Here is a 23,716-nt window from a genome sequence, read left to right as displayed (position 1 = left end):
CATTCTTGGCCTCAGTTCTGATGTGGCTACTTAAATAAATGTTAATTTTAAAGGATCCTTTGAATACATCATCTCTTATTTCCCAGATGTGCCAAGGGTTTCAAATATATGTTTTAAATAAGTTCTCTACCAGATGTTCTGTGAATACAGTTAAAAGAATAGAAGCATATAGGAAGTCCAAAAGGTGGGGTAGGCAGCTAAGCAAAACTCAGGGAAGCCTAGAAAAGATAAAAGGACAGGCTTGCTTCACCAAATAATACTGAATAGGGCTGATTCTACATAGGCTCACCATGAATTAATCTCGGTAAGAAGTCTGGCTGGAGACTTTAAACATAATGCCTTTGCTGTCTTAAGTGTTATCAGAAACAACAGGTGGCAAAGTAGCTCAGGCCAGTGATACAAGATTCCTATATTCTTCAGGTTGAATGGTTAATGGTTGCTGTCCTTTCTACTGGAATTCCTTTTGTTTTATTTTTTATTTATTTTTTTAGTGTTTAGTAAGTGTAGTCATATTTGAGCAACTAAAGTATACAATAATGATAGCTACAAGTAAATAATCATTGCTTGGAAAGGAACATTACCCTTTTGCTGCCTCTATTGCACAATGTGTGGTCGATAAAACTGTTCAACAGACAAAATAGTTGTGACCTTGGTTCCAGCAAGTCAAGTGAGCAATATTATATCCAGTGTAAATCAAAATGACATTTTCTAGGTTTTCAAGACAGTTCAGTAGGCAGTGAAGATTGCCAGCAAGACCTGAGTTCGATTTCTGGAATATACTTGGTAGAAAGAAGATGAACTCAAGCAGGTTGTCACGTGGCCTCTGCATGGGTACAATGGCACGTACAAACACACAGGCACATCATTTTTTTTTCATGAAAAAATACAAATTTGTTCTCCCAGATTCACATACCAAAATGTTACTGGGCAACTTGATGCATATATACTCATAAGGTTTTAATAAGCATCTAGTTTGTGTTGATTAAGACCATTACCAATGAAATTAAATTTCTTTTCCGTTAGTTGAAAGATTTTATCATTATCTGTTGAACACGAATATGGTAAAAAGACAATTTTTTTTAACATTTTAACATTAAAAACTGAACTCTAAATGTTGTCAAAAGTTCACTCTCTGCTTTGGCGAAAGTTAGATGAATTTTGTGGGTGGATGATCTACGTGGATTGGGAAAATGTCAAGCATGTGAGTTGGAAAGCACAAGCTGAATGTATCCATTTCACAAACAAACCAATTCTTCCTTCCTGGGTTAACGTAGGTGATAAATACAACTGAGAAAAATCTCAACTCAGATGTGGCTTTAACAAGTGCTTTCATAAATAAAGGGTGCTGGGTAGATGCACCATTAGTTCATCATTCCTTGTGTCTCTGTTAGCATTAGAACAACACAGCAAGATATGCTCTACCCAGAAGAGGATGAAGGCTGTGTGTGACATTCTTCTCCACTGACGGTCAGTCCTTGTCTTCTGCAGCAATGTTTTCTTCCCTTCCTTCCTTCGTTCCTTCCAACCTTCCTTCCTTTTTGTGTGATAGTTTTGTGTGTTTGTGTGTGTGTGTGTGTGTGTAACAACTCTAGCCGTCCTGTAACTTGCTCCGTAGACCAGGCTGGCCTGGAACTCACAGAGATCTGCCTGCCTCCTCCTCCAGTCTCCAGAGTATTGGGATTAAAGGCATGCCCCAACCATGTTTTCAAACCTTCTTTCTATTAAATCTGTTCCCTGGTGTTATGTTGGCTCTAATTTCCATAAAAATGTTTTCAGATAAATTATCAGTCTCCAATTTATTTCACGTGTATTATACTCGGCTGTCTTGGAAACGAAAGCTTTTGTTTGTTGAGATATTTTCATAAGAGGCTTCCATGACCTTTTAGAACTCGTAATTACACCATATTCAACAGTAAGATGGTATGTTTTAAATGCAGATGAAAAAAGTTTAGCAGTGTGAGAAAGAAACTTAAAAAAAAATACATCAGAAAAGAAAAAACAGTTAACAGAAATCGCCTGGAAAACCTTTGTCAACAGAGTTTTGTGATGTGTCTTTCTTCTCTATAGTTGGAACACCAGTTCTTTGAAATGGTGATCTCACGGTAACAGCTACAACATCAATGGGTTGCTAGGATACAAAGCACTTTTTTTCCCCAGAGATATTTATACTATACTAAGATGAAAATCAAACTTTCAATTTCAACTGTTCATTACTAAATTATCAATACATTGAGAATCTAAGAATATTGCTAATGTAGTGTAGTTGATTGATTGTTAATGACACTGAATCAAGGCAAACAGTTTAATAAAAGCTTCATTTGTGGAAACAGTAACCAAAAATTTATGAATTTGTGTCTAACAACACTGAGATACAATTTATCCAAATATATGAGTTAAGAAAACACAGTTTCCTAATTCATTCATAAAATGGTGAGTTTACATGACAATATATACATTAACAAGCTTAGGAAAATCTAGCCATTCACAATTTTTGGCAACAAAGCCAACAAATAACTGCTTGCCTCCACTGTACTTTAAAAAAGCAATTTGAGATGATACCCCCAGGAATTAAACTCATAGATAAACATTTCAGCTAATTACATATTGTTTTCAGAACACTGAAGACAGCAGTAGGCGAAATCAAGAAACCCAATTCCTTTTCTTTTTAAGCAATTTAATTCTATTTCTAATTCTCTTTCTGTACTCATTAGGAATTCAATAAAAGTATGTAAGATGAGCTCTGGTTAGATGGAAAAGATACAGAAAAGTATTAAGCTTTTTTTTTTTAATTTAATAAATAAGAGAAAGTTTGGCTAGCATTTAGCAGAGAAATGGCAAAGGCATCAAAGATTTGCGTGAAAGTACAGTGAAGGCTGGTCTCCAAGAACCTGCATCAGAGCTGAGCAAGCTGGGATTTGTGAACCCTCTTCATCCCATCACTTTATCTTATCTTCAATGAATTCCTCACATTTCTGAGACATCTTCCTTTAAAAAAAATCTACCACAGTAACATTTCTTTTCTGTTTTTGTTATTGTTTGGTTGGTTTTTTGAGGCAGGGTTCATTTGTGTAGCCCTAACTGTCCTGGAAGTTTTCTGTAGACCAGGCTAGCCTCAAACTCAAGTATCAGCAGCCTGCCTCTTCCTCCCATGTGCTGGGATTAAAGCTATGTGCAATCATCATCCAGTTTCAGTAACTATTTTTAAAGATAACTTATTAAGTATATAATATAAAAGAGCTCCTTAATAATTCTTAAATTACTCTTATTTACCAATACTCTATCATTATCCACAGAGAAATGAATGTCCTTCCAAACAAATTAAATGTCATTAGAAAAGTAATTTGATCTTGGGATGCCCATTTTCTTAGAATATGCATTCTATTTTAAGGCAGTGAAATTTTAGGCACCAACTACCAGTTTTGAAGGCCTTGCATTGTTTTCAAAAAAATTGTTTTCAAGATCCTACTCCAGTACTTGTATAGCGCCACACAGCCATCTGTAGGCATTTCTATCAAGTGGGTAGCTGATTTCCTCAAATCAACACAGCATTAATATTCCACAGTATAGTGTGCATTGTGCACATGTCAGACACTAATATGAACTAACTAAATAATAATAATGTTTTTTTTTCTTTGAGACTGATAATGCCCCTCAGCATCTAGAAAATGATATGCAAATCAGGGATTACTGTGTGTGACACATAACCAAAAGGACTCTTATTCCTCAGGCTCCTTAAAGTGTATATGTTTGAAGTTATTTTCTCAAAAATGCACTCTAAGTGGATGGAGATGTGGCTCAGATGTGAAGGGTACTGGCGACTCTTATAGAGGATCTGGTTCTGTTTCTAGTGGCCACATGTAAGTTAAAAATCTAATTCCAGAGCATTAGCTGGCCCCTCATACAATCTATTGGTACCAGACATGTGGAACACACACACACACACATAAAAGCGTGTAGGTAAAACACTCATAAAATGTTAAAAATATTTTAAAATGCATAATTATTTTAAAAACATAAATTTATCAAGTATATTATATTTCATGGTTAAGTAGGTGCTAATTAAAGAAATAAGTTGTTGATATTTAAAATCTTGTTAAAAATTAAATTCTCGGAAATTCCTATAAAAAGATAGTTGTGTTAGGAGTTTATATTTTTCGTGTGTTTTCATTATTTAATATAAGAAATATTTAAATTCTATCCAGTGTTTTGAATATCAAATTGGAAAATGCACTATATAAATTGGTAATCTGATAAGATTCAGGTGTTTAGAAATTATGTAGACTCTTCCCCAACATCACCATTGGCTTTTCATTAATTTTAATTTTCAATCATTTTAAGACATGCTTAATATTGACTTCTGATAGAATTAGTTAAATACACTGATAAACTCTTTTGCCCAATGACATAAGATCATCACAAAATTGCAACATCATATTTTTTTTTTAGAGCAAGAAAGTCGTTTATGAATAATACAGTGTGGCCCTCACTAATTGTACAAATGAGAATACTACAATCCAGAGAGATTATGAAATGCACCTCTGGTCTCATAGCAAGCTAACACCAAGATAGACCCACAGTGAAGACAACCTGAGTCTAGGGTTCTTCCCAGTAGGACCACATTCGCAAGTTGTCTATAGTTTACTCTCCGGGATACAGAAAAAGAAGTTTACCTGACAGGTATAAGATAAAACCTCTTACTATATATCCTGCTATGAATAGCCAGTGGCAATTTCATGTTTAGATTCTACATTTATTCTTATTTTAAAGTTCAATTATTTTAATCTGTAGGGTGCTTATATTATCAAATCAATTATGAACATTGTAAAAAAGCACTAGACATGTGAAGTTACATTAACTAAGCATGTGGCATGAAGTCAAGGAAACTCCTTGTGGGTGGCAAAGCTGCCGTCATTAACTGTAGGAACAGACGTACAAAAGAGAATGGAAAATGTCACAGAAAAAAAAAAATAACATTTTCACTTAGTGTTGTAATTTTTCCACATACATTTAGAAAACAACAAAACATTCAGGCCTTCCACAATTAAGCCAGTGTTGAAATTGTTGAAACTCAGAATTTTAAGAAAAAGCTTTCACAATATCAATATTTATAACAATGACAATTTAAATAGAAATATTAAAAGACTGGTATAGAATAAAGTACAGAAAAAATTTAATACATTACCTGACTATATGACCTAGTAATCCTACCTTAGATGGCTCTGAAAACTCACACACACACACCCACTTGCATAGATGTATACTGTGGGACAATGGTCTGTACCCTGTCACTTTTATTTTAAATAAACACTGATTGGCCAATAGCAGGCAGTAAGTATAGGCGGGGTAACCAGGGGGGGAAGTAGAGGCAGGAAAACAAGAATTCTGGGAAGAGAGAAGTTTCAGTCTGTAGTTGTTACCCAGACAGAGAGGAAGCCAGACACAAAGCAAGCAAGATGGGACTACCTCATTGAAAAAGGTACCAAGCCACGTGGCTAATACAGACAAGTATTATGGACTAATATAAGTTATAAGAGTTAATAAGAAGCCAGAGATAATAGGCCAGTCAGTCTGTAATTAATGCAGACCTCTGTGTGATTTATTTGGGACTTAATGACTGCAGAAACAGGCAGGACAGGGAACTTCAGTCAACAGATGTATGTTCACAGAAACACAATACATGAGTATTTACAAGTTTTCACTTTTATCACTTAATTAGAAAGCCCAAATATTTATAGTAGATGAATAAATGAACTATGATATGCACAGTACTAAGCAATAAAAATTGAATGAATTAATAACACGGTCAACAAGAACAGAATCTCAAAGGCATTATGGTGAGTGAACACAGTTGGGCTCAAAAGGCTACATATTTTATATCATTCTGAAAAATTTAAAAATATGAATTGAGAAGAACCTATGAAATCTACGGATAAGAGGATTACACAGGTTTTGATTAACTGGGAGAAAGAAGCGGAAATGTTTAGGTGATAAAATTGGTTGGTGTCTTGTTTTGGTAATCATGACTTTTCCACAGCCCTTATATTTCACGGCATTTTACAAAGAGAAAACAAAGGTTAGAGATGGAAGTAGATAAACATTAGTTCCAGTTCTAAAAACATATGGTTGTTAAAATCCTCAAACGTTTAAAGTGTGTAATTTCAAACTATGGAATAGACAGGAAGCTCAAATGTATGTACTCAAAAGTAATCGTGAGTAAATGTTCCCTCTAGTGAGATCCCGTCTTCCCCCAAATTAGACATTCAATACAGGACTGGTGGCACAGGGCCGTAATGCATACTTCTCATGACAGAAAACACAAGGCTAAGGTAGAAAGACCCTGAGTTTTAAGGCATGTGTGGGCTCCAGAATACACTCAGACTAGCTACAGCAGCCTTGGGAGTATTCCTTTAAAATATGTATTAAAAATTAGTACAAAGAGGGCCATGGTTATAATTTGCTGGTGAAGTGCTTTTAAGTTCTATCTCTAGTACTTCAATGATTAATCAAGCAGTACATTCAATCCATACATACACATACATGAATGCATGCATACATATACACATACATACATATATGCATACATACATACAGAACCAAGCAAGACAAAGTTTGGATATTTTAAAACAATTTTTCAAAGTTAAATATTACACAAATAAAGCTACGTACACCAAAGAAACGGATGCCAGCACACTTGGTAACTGGTATTGATTTCATTACGTTTTGTTTTAAAAAAAAATGAAACTGTGAAAACCGATTTATTGTTTTGTTTGGGTTAGTATGTGATTCTGTTGTATGCCAATACTGCCTTTCCTGATCACTGCTTCATGGCGGTCTGCTCTGCGGTGTAAATGGCTGACAATTTCAGCTGTCTGCTACTGATGGGCAGCTATCTATCCAATGTCAGACGTATCTTTATGCAGATTTCCAAAGGCTGCCGAGTCCGCACATGAATTCTGAAGGGCACTAACTATGTGGCTGACAGCGTGTGACAGCCACTAAGCATGGAATAAGTAGGAATGAGCGTATGAATAATCAATGAGCTATCACTCTACCCCTGGCCAGCTTCAGAATCCTGCACTCTCTCTATGGCCTTGAAATTAATTAGAAATGTAATTTCCTAGTAAATCGAATTTGTTTTAATTTTCCATAAACAAATGAGTAAAAGTAAGAGACACCAGTGACCTTAAGTCTGACGCATTATATATCTTCAGAAAACAATTTCTACGTAAAAATGAAGACTAGCATCAGTCTGGATGCTATTTCTATAAAACAGTATATCCCTTTTTCTTTGCATTTATATACATAGTGCATAAAATATGTGATTATGTGTTAAAATTATAAAACATAAACTACATATAATAAATTATGATTATATAAAATAAATTATATATTATCTATGAACTATTTACTTATTTCTCACACACACATACATACATATTTATATTCAAGGAATCCTTAAACTTTGCTATCTATACAGGTATTACACAGTACCACTAAAAGCATGGTCAGTTTCCATCCTGATACCTATTCCCGCCATCTGCTTTTCTCTCATCCTTCAAATGCAGTCATGAAGCTCTGTCAACTTCACTTTGGAAACAATCTCACAGGTGTGGCCACCACTCAGTCCCAACAGTTGCCTGAAACTGGATTTTCATTTGACAACAATTGAGTTATTACAAGAATATTCCAGATAATCAATGTCTTATATTCACATTGTCATCTATGATATTTCTAGCTGTCTTTTACGAGTCCATGACCAAGGCTAGTGATCCATCATAAAAGATACATAAAAGAAGAAATAGGCATCTATAAATAGGAACTATTTCCTAAATAGCTGAACTTATCATGGGCGTATGTATGTGTGTGTGTGTGTGTGTGTGTGTGTGTGTGCATGCTTGTGTTTGGTGTGGGTATGGAGTATATATACTTATTAGTCTTATCAGTATATGTGTGCACACATGTATGCTGTGTGTACATGGTTGTGAAGATCAGAACTAGACATTGGGTGTCTTCTTCAACTTCTTTCCATATTTATGTTTTCAAGACAGAAACATGAAGTCCATGTTTTTGGCTAGGCTTGCTGCACACAGACATTGTCTGGATCTGCCCATTTCTGCTTGCACAGTACTGGGTCATGATATATGCACTATCCAAATTCCTACACCTGCATGGCAAGGAAGACACTATGCTACAGGAGATATCCTGCTGAGACCATACAGGAACTAATTTAAAGAAGCAAGGGAAAAAGTCCTAGCATAAAACAAGAGGCAGTGCCACAGAGGACTCTTAGGTACTTACAATTTTAAATTTTTGTACAGTTAAGGCCAGCACGGAAAGGGGAGTTCTAGGTGAGGAGATACGAGTATCTGAGGAGAGTGAGTAGAAGGAAAACAAGAGCTATGGCTCTTGGTGGAGGAGGTTTTCAGCACGTGTTGAAGCCAAGCCAGCTGGAGAGCCCAGGGGGCAGACACTGAGTTGTGAATTATGACAAAGGTGGTAAAGATGGCCCAAAGAAAAACATCTCATACTGCTTCTTGTCTGCACAACACAGGGCTCAGATTGGACTCAAGGCAGTAGCCAAGGGGGTAATAAGAAGTCTGGCAGAACCTGCTGATGGATCCGCCATCTGTGGGAAATTGTCTCAGCATTACTCCAAGTGTTTATCCCTAGGAGCTGAAAGAGTGGAGGCAACAACTATACTTTTGTGTGAACACGGTTTTACTAAACACCCTTCATTGTTTTGAAAACTTTCATTTGATGTTGTGTGGTTAAACACACTCAAAGAAGAGCTTTACTACAGAAAGGGATGCCTTCTCCAGTGTGTCCTTCTTGAGTCTCAAGCACTGATACAGCATTTTGGACATGCTGAACTCTATTCTAAATGCTATGCAGTAGAAAACTTTATTATTATCCTCTAACTACCCAAGAGGGAACAGAAACATAGACATGGTAATAACACATGAAAGGTCATGTGTCCAGATTCTCTCCAACCTAGCAGCACTTCCCCATGCTTCTCAAGTTTGCATTGCGTGTCTTATATTAAAATGGAGTCTAGAGGCTCCCAGTACTGAAACTGAGCTAATGGGTGGGCTACAAAAGGAGCAGTTAGTGGTATCTGCTGTGCTGAATATGTTCAGTCTCTTGATTTGGTTGGCAATTATTCAGCTTTCACTGCTTGTCAAAGTAGACTGCATCTTTTTAAATGGTAAGTTTAATACACATTATGCACCTCTATATTTAAAAACACAATGAAGCAAGTAGGGGCAGGAAGCAAATAGGCTGGAACTATACCGACACATTTGTCCACGGAGAGATTGGTTATCTCATAGTACAGAATCTGTTCTTTTTGTTTGTTGTCTGTCTGTTTACAACTGAAGCAACTCTCTTCATGTCTTCTGTCATCTTCCACTTCAGGAAATATCTCACAGAGTAACTCTGGCTGGCCTGGAAATATCTCTAAGATCTGCCTGACTCTGCCTTGAATCCTTGTGTTTAAAAACATCACCCTCAGTCAGGTACTAGCTTCTAGTGAGAGTTTCTAGGTAATACTCGATTCAATATTTTTAAAGGAATTATTGAGTAAGCCTGTTTCTGTTAAATTACTTTATTTCACTGTATCAGTGACCTAATTTCAGTTTTAACTTAGTAGATGAATGTCTACAGCATTTAGATATTAAAATAACAAGCTAATCAATTCTGAGTGACTCAATCATACTACTTTCAAAAAGAGGAGGAATGTTGTTTACATATGCAAATGATACGGAGAGGAAAATCAGTGGCAAAGAAGTTAAAAATAAAAAAAAAATTAAATCACTAAACATCATTCAAAATAGGCTGTCTATAAAAGCATTTGTAATGTGTCCATAATCTTAAGTGTTTAAGGTTAATTGTAAACTTGGAAAACACATTGTGGTAATATATATAGTAAATAACTATTATTTCAATGAATTAAAATTCAAGAAATATTAATCAGTTAATAAGAAAAATAAGAAAATCAGAAGCCCGGATTTTTTTCTGCATATTTGTAATAATTTAAAGTTCCTTTACAAAAATTAATTGGAATATTGCAAAAAGACAATACAAGCCTGGCATTGTTGTACACAGCTGTAATCGTAGAACTCAGGAGACTCAGAAAGAAGGATTTTGAATTGGGGTACCTATTCAGAAATTATCCCCAAAACAACAACCACAAAAACAACAAAGAAAGAAATCCTAATTGTTACCATGGAATATGAATAAAAAGATCTGCTTTACATTTTATGACTTGCTTGAGGAAATATGTAACAGCCTAATTTTATACTCTGAAAATTTTCATGTTGACTTAATAAATATATTTGTAGTAAATAGGTCAGATTTGAAAATAATCTGCTTTATATATAAAACATCTTGATAATATAAAATAAGTATACTTAATTTATTAATTTTATATTCATTTATGGATAAAATTGAGAGCAAATGAAACAAATTATACAAAAATGGCATCAATGCATTGTTTTGGTGTCCATGTATCAAAGGGAGCAACAATCTTGGCACCGTTGTTTCATAACTATTAACATAACGCTAATTCAGTAATGTGGCCATCAGTTCTCTCCACAGCAGCAGCCACAAAAAAAAAAACTACTTCCTTTAGCCAAATTATTTTTCATATAGATCTAGTGCATTTCTTCACAACAGCAAGTATGCTCAACTATATTATTTATTGTTCAGAAAAGAAAATCTATTTTCCCCAAACACATAAGATATTAAACTGTCATTTCAAAATCTATAAAAACTTAAACATGCTGCATTTTCAATGTTTCTAAGTCTCCTAAAACATATATCAACTTGAGTTCACATATTATAAATTTATTTTTAAATATTCAACGATAATAGTCTATGAATTACCTTAATTTGTTCTTTGATTGCTAAAAGTCCATGGTTTTGTCTTCTGACTTACTGAATTCAACATTTCTGTAAAAAATAAAATAGAAGACACAATTAGATGTCAAAAAATACTTTCTTTGAGCATGTTAACCAAAGAACTAGTAATGTTTTATTATTTGAGATGTCTACTTCTTCACAACACTTAAGAGTGTCCCAGCAGAATGAGAATAAGAAAGAAAACCGGAAAGTTACAGGATGTAGTTTTAAATAAGACTGTTCAATGGGCATGTGAGTGAAATGTTTAAGTATATAAATATTTTCCTGCTTGAGAGAACACACAAGACTTCAAATAACCTTTGAAATTGCCAAGAATCTATGGCTTCTTACAAAAAGCATTTATTTCTAAGACCTGAGACAAGATCAATAACTTCTACCATCTGAAAACCACAAAGGAGAGATAACAAAGACACATTTACTGCATTTGGTTTTATATATTACATATACATACACATAAACACATATAGATAAACCCATTTCATCTTTAGTTTTCTGACCCCCCCCATAAATGAGTTTATTAAAACAATTTCCAGGATATTGTATTCATTTTCTTAAAATCATCCAAATTCCATTTTTAATCACTAAAATAAAAACCTGTATGTCAAACTTAGTACCAAAAATATTAAAATGATGTTGTTCTTGAAAATATTTTATTTGGAAATTCAATGTATTTCTGTAGCTCTGTGACATTAATTTTAAAACTTTCTAGTGAGTATATTTAAGAATTTACACAATTAACATATCTAGCAATTATTCTCAAATTAATTGCACTTATTTAATAGCAATAGGAGTATTTTTGTTTCTCCTAAAGGGTTAAGTTACCATACACAGCACAAAATAATAACAAAATCCATTATCTCTTCTACCATTTTGCCCCCAAATGAATAAGGAATTAGATATAGAGCAGGAAATCAATACCATGGAATTAAACAGAGCTCTCCTTAATAAAAATAGCGATTGATTAAAATTAAATCAAATATTAGTAGAAACTATCCTCTAACGCAAATGTTTGACATGTTAGTCATTTTGAATTATGAAAGTAGCAGGATTTGCTGTATTTCATAAGTGTTCAGCAGCATTTGTGTACTTAGTAAAATTTTATTCAAGGGCAAGCCAACTCCACATTTGAATCACATGCTTGACTACTCAAACAAGCAACTCTTTTATAATCAATTGCTCGAACTACCCTGAATAACCTTCCTTCAACAAATCTAGCATTCTTTCAATAACTAATGACCTGATAGATTACTTCCCTCTTGCTTTTGAAAAATGATATTTATCACCTTGAAAAAGTTGTATACAACTGGATAGTCATGGGTCACGGCAGAAGCCTACCAACAAGTATCATGTCCCTTTAGATATTTTGCATCACCTTGGAAATACATTTCTAATTTAGAGATGGTTAATTTTTCAAATTTCATCTGCCTGCAAACAAAACCAATCAGGTGTTCCTTATGCAGTCTTACCACCATGCAAATATGAACACCACTTATAGTGAAGGTTACTTGTTACATGTTAATCAGGGCTCTAATTTCCCTACGTTGTATTGCTTCCTCCCATAGAAACAAATTGTCTCACCAATTCTCACTGGGCAAATCAAATGTTAGCATTTTCCTAAGTCAAAAACAAGATATTGTTTATTGGAAACTGTCTACATGGTTCTCAAATAAACTGAGATGATAAAGGAAAGCCAATAGTTATCTCTGTCCTTGAATTTGCTTGTGTAGCCTCTTCTAACAACCCTGGTTCTCTTGATATTTTTGTTTTGTTTTGTTTCGTACTTCTTTTTCCTCCTTAAGCATGAAAGATAGTCTTCATCTTGCAGTGGAGCTATTCAGCACCACGGTGATCTACTCTTGAGGGTCAGTCACTTCATTTAGAGTCCAGAGGACAAATACTAACTTGCTAAAGCCACCTAGAATCACAATGAAAAGGACAAATAGACAAGAAACCTAAGGAATGGAAAGGAGAAATCAAAGGAAAGAGTAATGAAGAAACAGAAGAGCAGAGAAAGGATCCTTATCAACAGATACCTATGTTACGAGATAACATGGATAAATTCATCTTCTATTTAATATACTTAATGTAAAATGGACACACAACAACGGATATTGTAAACAGTTTGAGCATATGATTCCTAAGGAAGTGATTGGTGATGTTTTAATGCAATTAATGCTTTTTAGCACCTGATCATATTTTCATTACCTTACAGTTACACATGGTTCAAAATTAGCATAAAAGCAATCCCCTAGAAATCACTGTAATTTATCAGAGAACTGGACAATTAGACTGGAAGACTTTGGGCCTAAAAACTAGATTTACATTCATTAAGTATAAAAATTAACCTCTGTTCTTGATCAAACATTATAATTAATCACATATAAAAGGTAACAAAATAGATGTTGAGGTAAAATAATGAATTGCAAATTTATAAAATCAGGAATAAATGATAAATATGGTTCAAATTTTCCAGATCTTGGAGAGAAAATTAAAAGGAAGATTATTTGTAGACATTCAATATATTTACCGTTTTGGTCATGCCTCAAGGTAGTATAAATTCAAAAGGAACTGAAAAGATTAAAACAATACTCAGAATGTGGCTGGGCGATGGTGGCACATGCCTTTAATCCCCGTACTCGGGAAGCAGAGGCAGGTGAATCCCTGTGAGTTTGAGGCCTGCCTGGTCTACAAGAGCTAGTTCCAGGATAGCTAGGACTGTCACACAGGGAAACCCTGTCTTGAAAAACCAAATAATAAATAATAATAATAATGATAATAATAGGAATGTATGCACATTTCAGCTAGGAAGCAGACTGACGCAGAGACATGGGGGAAAGAGACATGTCTATATGCACATATGAACATTTTATTTATTTATAGGCTACATGCTACCTTTGTTTTTGTCTGAAACCATACACATATATTATACATAATAAAATTCTCACTGTGTAGCAAATGCTGTTTTAATTACTTCATATTGTCATTTAACTTTTTAAACAGCCACTTGAAGTTTGTTCAGATATTTTTCTCTCTACAGCCAAAGGAGATGCCAGGTGAAAAATTCAGCACTTTATTCTATGAACTCTAAATTTTGGGTCTATGCGTTCAAGTTTCTCAAACGGGACTGCATTATCCCTAATGATTTTTGCTGAAATATTTAAATTGAATGAAAGATAAGCTTCCATATATTATTTTCTCAGAAGACAAGCTCAAGCAATTTGAAACACTGCTTGCTGTTGGAGATGGCTTCACAAGTTGATAGCTAAACGATCTATCTCTAAATAGCCCAATACAAATTAGTGTTGGACCACAATGGGAAAAAGTTCTATTTTTGCATCCCTGATATACTCATACAAAATTATAGAATATGCCCTATTGAAGTGCACCAGAATGGTCCATGCGGCAGTAAAGAAGTGACAAGTGTTTTGCAGCAGCTGGCGATGCTGGGATTGAACCTGGGGCCTCTGGAGGTTAACACAGATTGTGCCACTGAGCCACACTCCCAGCCCAACTCTCATACTTAAACTGTTCACTGACCACTAAACTAAAACGGTACAAGTGAGAACATTTTTCTTTAGGTGATTTTTCTAAAAGTTAGCCCTCAAATCTGCCTTGCCAATAGTGTCGCAATTATCTACAACCTTTCTCCAATGAGGGTTTCTTCTCAGTAGGCTACAGGTGTACCATACTGTGTACTGGAGAAATTATGTTTCATAAATTTGTAAATGAAGAGTGGACTCTGTTTGTCTCATTAGAAACATCATTTACAAAATAAACAACAACAAGAACAAATTGACCAATAACTTCCTACATTACCCTCTTTTGGTATCTAGGCCATTCCTAGCTAAAAATTCTACTGGACAGAGCAGTCTGAATGCAATGCCTTTACAGGGTTCAGTGACCATAATCCATGGCATGCAAGCGCCTAAAGGTGGCATCTGAAGAAGGCCTGAGTAGACCGGCAAATATTTTCTCCAATATCAATAACAAAAAATTTAAAGTTTCCATAAAAGCTGATTTAGGTGAAGAGAAATTAACAATTCATCTATCAGGCTAGGAAGAGTTAATGCAAGATAAAATATTGAAATTATGAGAACAACAGAAGGATCTTGTATTAGATTGCCTGTAAATTGTCCAAACTCTATTTGAGGTCTTACTGGACTTAACATTAGAACATAAACTAAATCTCAATAAAAGTAAAAAGATTGATATCATAAGTATGTGTTATGTAACTGAAATTAGCAATGAAAGCTAGAAATCCCTAAGTATATACGAATTAAAGACAACAAATAGAAAATACCTTAAATTGAACAAATTCAAACACAACATATCAAAATTTTTGGGAGGCAGAAAAAGCAGTGGTAAAGGCCAACTTATACTGTAAAAATTTTATATTAGAAAGAAATAGTTACATAAAATCAATTAGCAGAGCTCCCACATTAATCAAACAGAAGAAGCAGCTAAATGTACCATTATTACAAAGGACCAGCAACTAAAAGAACACATAAAGTTTATTGAAGACCAATATTAAAATCATTACTAATTTTTTAAAAAACATAACATGAGTCAGTTTTTAAAATTCCATTAATTGCTTAATGCTACAAAAATTTCTTACTTTATCCATTACGCTCATTATAAGCAATGACAATTTAACATATTTACTCATAAATTTTTCTTCTACTGATAAAATAAAATTTTTGGAACAGCTAATAGACCTTTAAAAGATATAACATATTTACATGGCCCAGAATGCTTCATAAACATATTAGTCATTATACTTACTTGTACAACTCTGAATTTTGGTAGTGATTGTCATCTTGTCTGTCTACATCCATTAGATAGAGTAATATAGGTAATAACAGGTAACAGGGTAAGATTGGGTAATATAGGTAATACAGGGTAACCACATCACTCCATCCTCTATTATACTAAACCATCCCATAGACTACCATACCAAATCATACCCTTGGACGTGTATGACAAAGACAAAGGAACAATTCTGTAACTCCTGTATACATAGCCATCCTGCTAAGATGTTCAGATGGGACAGTATAAACACACAGAGTTTTAACTCCTCACAGACAATCAAAACCAAGGATTGGGTCTTTTATTTCTTTTAGCCTTCTCTTATATGACACTTCTATCTAAATAGGCATGGAAAGATCTTGAGTGAAATGAAGTCTACGTATAAATATTTGCCCATCTACTTACAATGGAGATATATCTCAAAAGTACATTATAAGTTAAAAACATGTTAAGCAATTAAAAGCATATATTAGACATAATCTACTTAGAAATAAAATTTACCAACAAAGCCACTGTAGGGTTTGTTACTGTTATGGTCAAGTGGCTTTCTGGAATCAGGAAGCTACAAGGGCTTCCCAAAATCTCAAAAAAAAGTATGGTAAAGTATGTCTTAGTCACAATTAAAATTCACGAATTCCAAAAATTTAGTTTTTACTAACTGATTACCAATTTGCCCCATCACAACTCAAAAACCGTAAATTGAACCACTGTAAGTCAAATTGGGGACTGTCTATAGGAGACCAACATTCTAATTCCGTAAGACTCTGGAATAGACAACTGTACTTATGTGGTATTTTCTCCAGGAGTCTCTTTTAATATAGGCTTTCAGCCTTGAAGAAAGAATAAAAAACAAAATAAACAAAGCAGGTCTTTATCAAGAAAGTAAAACTACGCAAAGTCAGCCATGGGGACCTCATTCTTTAAGCTTGGAAAACATGGGGCTCAAAAGTGTTTTAGCTTATTGTTGGTTTAGTAAATGACATATTACTCAGACATACGCCTAAACAGGTGGAAATCCCTGCAAATATCCATACCTTATGAATTCTAGCATCTTATCTCAAAAAGAAGAAGAGAAGCTTCCAACGATGGAAGAAGATGGTAGAATATACAGCAGATACAACCAGTGAAAGCTGGAGCAGCCCCCAAGTAAAAAAAAACCTCTGTTCGCAGTGGAAGCACCCTACCAGCAAAATGCATCCCCAGATGGGCATAAAGCTCCCGTTTACCCTGCATAACACAATGGCAGTACAAAGATCAGAATCTTGTGTGCACAACCGTAAGAAGACTTGGTGAGGATCCAGAAAGATGATTTCCTCAGCAATGTCTGTTTTGATTCTCTGCTTTAGAAATAGTTCTCAAACTATCAATATAAAAACAATCATATAATTTATCCGGTGCTCTTACTCTTCAAAATGGCTCTGCTATGACTATAATTACACATGACATATTTGCCTACTGCTCATGGTTTCCTACTTCTCTAATAATGGGAATTATCACACTTAATTATAATAGAACGTGCCTACCCTCTATACTTCTAAATGATCATTCTCTAAAAGAAAATACTCTAATCAACCTGCTATTTTATCACGAAATAATAACGATACAATGATATATACTTAAAAATTCAATAAAAAGATTTTGAAGTTTATTTCATAAGCAATTAAATCATAATGATTTGGCATTAAAAAAGTTGTAGGACAAAAGAGGTTATATGCATATCACCAACGCTTTGTTTAAGCTTCAGTAAAAATAGAATGATATTTAAAGTTTAATATTTTTCAAGGTGCTTAAGCCAAGAAAGAAAATTTAGCATCATAATTCCAAATAGGAAACCACAATCCATAAAGTATATAGAATTAATTTTCACAATATACCCAGAACTTACTGGTACTGATTGCTGCTAATGTTGAATGTATATTTCAAAATTGTAGAGTAGATAATAAACCTATCACCCTCTTTTTTTTAATAACAGATAAACTTTTGAAATGTTGCCCATTAATTAAGTCCCTCCGAATACATTGGACATGTTCCTTTATCCGGTCCACATCATATTGAAATGCAAGGTAAAATAACAGGCTTTAAATATGTATTATGTATATTATCAATAATCATTTCATTTCCTTTTTTAAGCCAGAGTCTGGAAACTCCAAGTCATTAAAGAAGTATTAGTTATCTCAGAATTATGAATATAGGAAGTTCATTTCATTTCTGCCTAGTGTCTAAATTATAAGCTAGAAATTAAAAAAAAAAAAACTACATCCAAGTGGACTAGAAGACCAGTAATAGGAAAAGATCATTTGTTAATCATTCTGCAAAGTATATTTTATATTTTCATTTTATGGTAATGTTAGACAACAGAGATGATCTGTATCTACTACATAGTTTTATAAAGGAAAACAGGCCAAGGTTATCCTGTAATGCTACCAAAGATTTTCTAGAGATTTATCATTTTATTTTTAAAGATTCACTAAATTTTTGTGTGCTGAGATTCTCTAAATGTCAGTTCTAGAGAAATGGTTTTCACCTTCTTGTTCTATGAGGTTATGTAAGTCAGGTAACATCTACCCAAGGAAACAGAGCAGAAGAAACCTCTACTATTTTGCAAATGATGAGAACCAGCATTTAATGAAGTGTTTGCAGACATTTAAAATAGCTTGGGTTACCAGGCCAGACACTGATTCTTATATGCACTTTTCCCAAAACTCTGCATTCCTCTGGCCATTCAATAAAATCAATAAATGTATTCTAACTAAAGTTTAAAAGGCTTCTGGGAAGCAACCTCTGCCAAAGTATTTTGGGAGGGTGCCAACTGTGTGCGGAGGGGTGGGATCAAAAAGCAGAAAGTACAAAATAAAGAAATGTTTCTGAACCCAGAAAAAAAAAAGAGCCTGGCTGGAGTTCTAAAGTGATTAGCTTACGCATCAGATATCAGATTTCCACAACCCGGTTCCTCTGCCTTCCTTGGCATTTCTTTTTTTCAATCCCAGTCCCATACTGACTGCAATTCATTGCAGGAGGCTTTATTTCTCACTTTGTCTAAGATTTCAAGCAGAAAATCTTCTCTACTGATGTGTTTAAAATAGTGTGCTTTGTGCTCCACAGTAATGAGTTCTCTATCTGAGACTGCAACATCTGGAAATCAGGACCACTATGGCTTCCAGTCAGGAATCAAGGAATGTATTTTATAAAGAGGTCACACGGCACTAAAGTTCGATGAGCTGAACTATGGAGAGGTTTCCACCAGAGACATGATTATGTTTTATTTCCTATACAGAAATCTCTGTCAAGCAGAGATGAGAAGAAAAACCCATATACAGACAGACTAAGAAACATCTGGAGCTCAGAGGGAAACAGAACAAATATCTCTAAACTTCAAAAATGCTTTTCTTTTCAAATGAGTCAACCTGTGCAACTTGGACACTGCCTTAAGAGGGATATTTGCCTTCACTCTTCATAGATACTGCTGCAAAAACTGCCTTTACATAGTTACCAATACAGACAATAAAATCATTGATAACTGAAGCTTTCCTTGTTTCTGATTCCAAATCACTATAAATTAGGAAATTACACTGGAGATGGTGAGATGGTTCAGAGAATAAAGGCATTTGCTGCCAACATATGATGACCTGAATTCAATCCCAGGGACCTATGCTCAGGAAGGAGAAAGTCAACTCTCCGAAGTTGTCCTCTGACATGTACAGCAACACACAAAAAAGCCCACAATAATTATAGAACCAATAAATAATATTGTATTAATATTACATAACTTACCATCTTGTTAAAGATTGAAGGATCTATCTATCTATCTATCTATCTATCTTTTCCTTTTGTGGACACTGCAAGTATTTCCCATTTGGAGTAGAATATACTTTCCAAGAGTCCAGTGGGTACCTAAAACCATGGCTAATACCAACTCTTCCGTATCCTATTCTTTCCTATGCATAGATATGATAGAATTTAACCTAAAATTCCTGTGCATGAAGGGATTAACAAAATTAAGAAATCATGAAATAAAACAACTACAAAATATCCTCTGAAAACATACATACACATGTGCTTTTGTTCTAGCAATAAAAATAATTTAGTTTTATCTTTTCAATTAAGGAATCACTTTATGACTTCACTTTAGTGTCGTTACAGTGTCTCCACCTTAAGATTGCACTTTGGGGTCATCAGTAAAAAAAGTCAGCTCTCCTGGGCACACTGCAATACGACCATAGTCAGTTTGAAACTACGATAGCTATGAAGCAACTACCCAGTCAATAGCACCTGGAGTATGAATTACTGACATCTCATTTGAGACGAAGCAGGATAAGGCAAGCTTTCATTGCACTATTTACAATAGTATAACATCTTCTACCTATCAATACCTCGCTGTAGAATTTTCTATTTAATATCTTTATGTCACAGTTAGCCTCGGGTAAACAGAGCTGTAGAAAGAAACAGACTACTGCATTCTAAACAGAGGTCTACTTTACCCCCACGTTTTATGCATATAAAAAGCATAGCATACAAAACTATATTTATGTGTTTGCGTTACCACATATATAGGAGGGAGATCTCATATCCTTATTCTCAAACAATTTCAACTAGAATTTTCTAAATAAATAGCTCTGTGGTGGGAAAGTCTATATGCTCAGAATTTTTTTTAAAAGAGTGATTAATGTTACCTACCTATAAGATACCTACACAGCTCTTACAAAGTAAAAAAAAAAAATCCTGTTACACTGCAATGTGCATTTCAGAGTAATAAAAGTCAAAGAACAGTAAACCAAAGAAATGAATTATCTGAATTAAATTTACAAAATTTACTAGTAGTAAATTTAGTTTATACCTTATTAAATGTAACTATCTTGCAAATATATGCAAATATTTTATATAATATATATATTCCAAGCCGCTTACACATATGCTTGCATTGTCAACACACACAAGAAAGAACTCCTGTGAGTTTTGAACGTCATGGCCTAACTGTGAGCTGTGAGGAAGCCTGAGCTACAGCGTGAAGCCTACCTCACAAAACTAACACCAAAACCAAACAAAAAAGGAAGAAATCTCACAAACACAAAGGAAGTACTAATACTAAAATATTTTTATTTTTTCCCCCTTAGGAATTAAAGTCTCAAAGTCATATAACTTTATATATCCAAACTATAATATTACCTGTATCTGTAAATGGAAATTGTTATTCCGTATATTAATGATAGTATTTAAAATTAAATGGTTGTGCTTTATGAGGAAATTGGTGCAAGGCATGCAGCTCCCTTTTTATGGGATTGTTGTATTATTATTCCACCTATAAGAGCAGCATGCTACGGTTCCTGGAGTCAAGCCAAGCCCTAAAGAAAGGTAGGTGTTTCTAGAAGAGAGTAAGCCTGAAATCCTGGGCTCCCAGCAGTTTGATCATAAAAGTTTCTCTTTCCAATATTTAGCAAAATGATTAGTAATAGTTTTTAAATACTATAGCATTGGTTTTCCATTTTTCTTTTTCTTTCTGTCTTGTTTTATTTTGGAGTTTCTTCACTATGTAGCTCAGACTTAACTCCCGGTCTAATGACTCAGCCTTGCATGTAAGAATTATATGGGAAGATATTCATCAGTATGACTATAGGATAGGGTCATTTCAGGTTCTCTGTCCTCAGCTGCCCCAGGAACTAACTGGGGACATCGCCCTGGGCACCTGGGAGCCCCTCTATCACCAATTCTCTTGCCGACCCTAAGATGGCTCCCTTAATTAAGATATGTGCTTCCCTGCTCCCCTATCCAACCTTCCTTTATCCCAAACATCCCGTTTCCCAAGTTCCCCCCAACCTCCCCTTCTCACTTTTCTCTCCCCATCTCCCCTTACCCCCTCCCACCCCACCCCCAAGATCCCATTTTTTGCCCGGCAATCTTATCTGATGAATATCTTGCATGTCACCATAGAACCTTCATCTGGAGATGGATGGAGATAGAGACAGAGACCCACACTGGAGCACCGGACTGAGCTCCCAATGTCCCAAGGAGGAGCAGAAGGAGGGAGAATATGAGCAAAGAAGTCAGGACCACGAGGGGTGCACCTACCCACGGAGACAGTGGGGCTGATCTATTGTGAGCTCACCAAGGCCAGCTGGACTGCGACTGAAAAAGCATGGGATAAAACCGGACTCTCTGAATATGGCGGACAATGAGGGCTGCTGAGAAGCCAAGGACAATGCCACTGGGTTTTGATCCTACTTCATGTTCTGGCTTTGTGGGAGCCTAACCAGTTTGGATCTTCACCTTCCTAGACCAGGATGGAGCGGGGAGGACTTTGGACTTTCCACAGGGCAGGGAACCCTGACTGCCCTTCAGACTGGAGAGGGAGGGGGAGAGGAGTGGGGGGAGGGGGAGAGGAGAGGAAGGAGGGGGGAAAAGGGAGACGGGGAGGGGAAAAGGGAGACGGGGAGGGAAAAGAGAGGCGGGGAGGAGGCAGAATTTTTTTTTCAATAAAAAATTATATTAAAAAAAAGAATTATATGGGAATATGATTGAACTCAGTGAAAATTTAATAGTACTTCAGTTTTCATCCTAATCTGTATTCAATGAGAATGTATGGAAATGTAAAATGTATACCAAGAAAGCCTATTTGCATAGTCAGCATATATATGCATACACACATACACACACACACATAATGTTCACATGGTCTGGAAAGGTAGTTCATGGGTTAAGAGCACTGGCTATTTTTCCAGAAGACCCAGACTTAATTCCTAGCACACACTTGGCAACTCACAAGAACCTGAAACTATAGTTCAAGGGTATGTATTTCCTTTTATAGCCTAACTGAATACCAGACATGCACATGGCGAACAGACATAAAGGCAGGCAACACACACACATTTATGAAAATATAACTTAAAAAAATGTTTCCAGCCAGTTTTTTTTCCAACATCCAAACTAAAAAATGAAGACTGGCCACCAGAAACCCTGAAGACAGGATGGCTAACTGGCCTACCAGGTCGAGTAAAATATTTTTCCTGCACCCACAGCAGTCATAATAAGTGCTGTAAATTCTTTACAATGTACAAGTTGTGGTGTGTAACTATTTAAACTTCAGCAATATCATTAATATTATGGCAAGAATAGCCCAGCACCACCAAGCAGTAATGTTACAGGTCAACTTATCCAATCAAATGATAACTGGGATCATAATCTGCACTGTGTTAACAAGCCCAGTGGAGAACCAAGACAAATGTACTCAAACATCATCTAATGCTACCTGGCAAATAAAAATAAGATATAGTTTTCTGTTTCAGTACAGTCAAAGACAGTAGAATGCAAGTTGATATAATTAAGTCTACTCAGGACAGAAATATTTCCAAGCCTGAGCTATATACTAAGTGATGAGGGCAAAATGGATTCTGTCCAAACCTTGTCTTATTTGCTTAGATGGTATTTATTGTATCTACATTTTATTATACGGTAGTAAAAAAATTACAAGGCAACATCCTGCTATTTCCTTTTGAGAAAAATGATACAGGATACTATTAAACCTCAGTACAAGCATCCACATGGCAGGTTGCTCTACTTGGGACTTTATATTATGTCTATAACAATTGATGCTTATGTATGTAGCTAAGGGTAAGGCTGGCCAAAAGACTGCCACTTAAATGTTCCATAGAATCATGGTTTGACAAAAGTTTAGAATGTTGTTATAATCTGTGGTGACTACATATATTCCCCAAATATTTATCTCGCTGTATTATATTTTGACAGATAAAATTGCTACCATATTATCAGACATGTAAATACCTTAGGAAAACTGAATTCCAGGTAAAATGAAAACTCTAGTTTGGTCTTACTATGGAATAAGGAATCAATTTTCTGAGAGTGTGAATGTGTCTCCAAAAAGAATTTAGACCCAGCTCTGACAACTGCATGAATATCATCTTTCCCTCACTGTAATTCTCGTTCATTTATAATCATATGTTGAAACTGTCGCAGGTTTATAGAATGCTTGTTAAACAGA

The 23,716-nt window shown here is 35.1% G+C and overlaps 1 protein-coding gene across 5 annotated transcripts in view; it reads right to left on the bottom strand.

The window, feature by feature from the left end:
• Adgrl3 (adhesion G protein-coupled receptor L3) overlaps positions 1 to 23,716 on the bottom strand; it is a 734,036-nt gene that overhangs the window by 555,686 nt on the left and 154,634 nt on the right. For all 5 annotated transcript variants that reach the window (XM_050149593.1, XM_050149588.1, XM_050149591.1 and 2 more), the window contains one exon: positions 10,885 to 10,950. The gene's annotated coding sequence lies outside the window, so the exon portion shown is untranslated. The remainder of the gene's footprint in view (positions 1 to 10,884; positions 10,951 to 23,716) is intronic.

Source organism: Alexandromys fortis, unplaced genomic scaffold (assembly GCF_014885135.2).
Source record: "Alexandromys fortis isolate MF-2015 unplaced genomic scaffold, M_Fortis_MF-2015_v1.1 scaffold_0, whole genome shotgun sequence".
Taxonomy (NCBI): Eukaryota; Metazoa; Chordata; class Mammalia; order Rodentia; family Cricetidae; genus Alexandromys; species Alexandromys fortis.
The sequence above is the reverse complement of the archived record's forward strand: the minus strand, read 5'-3'. Positions and strand labels throughout refer to the sequence as shown.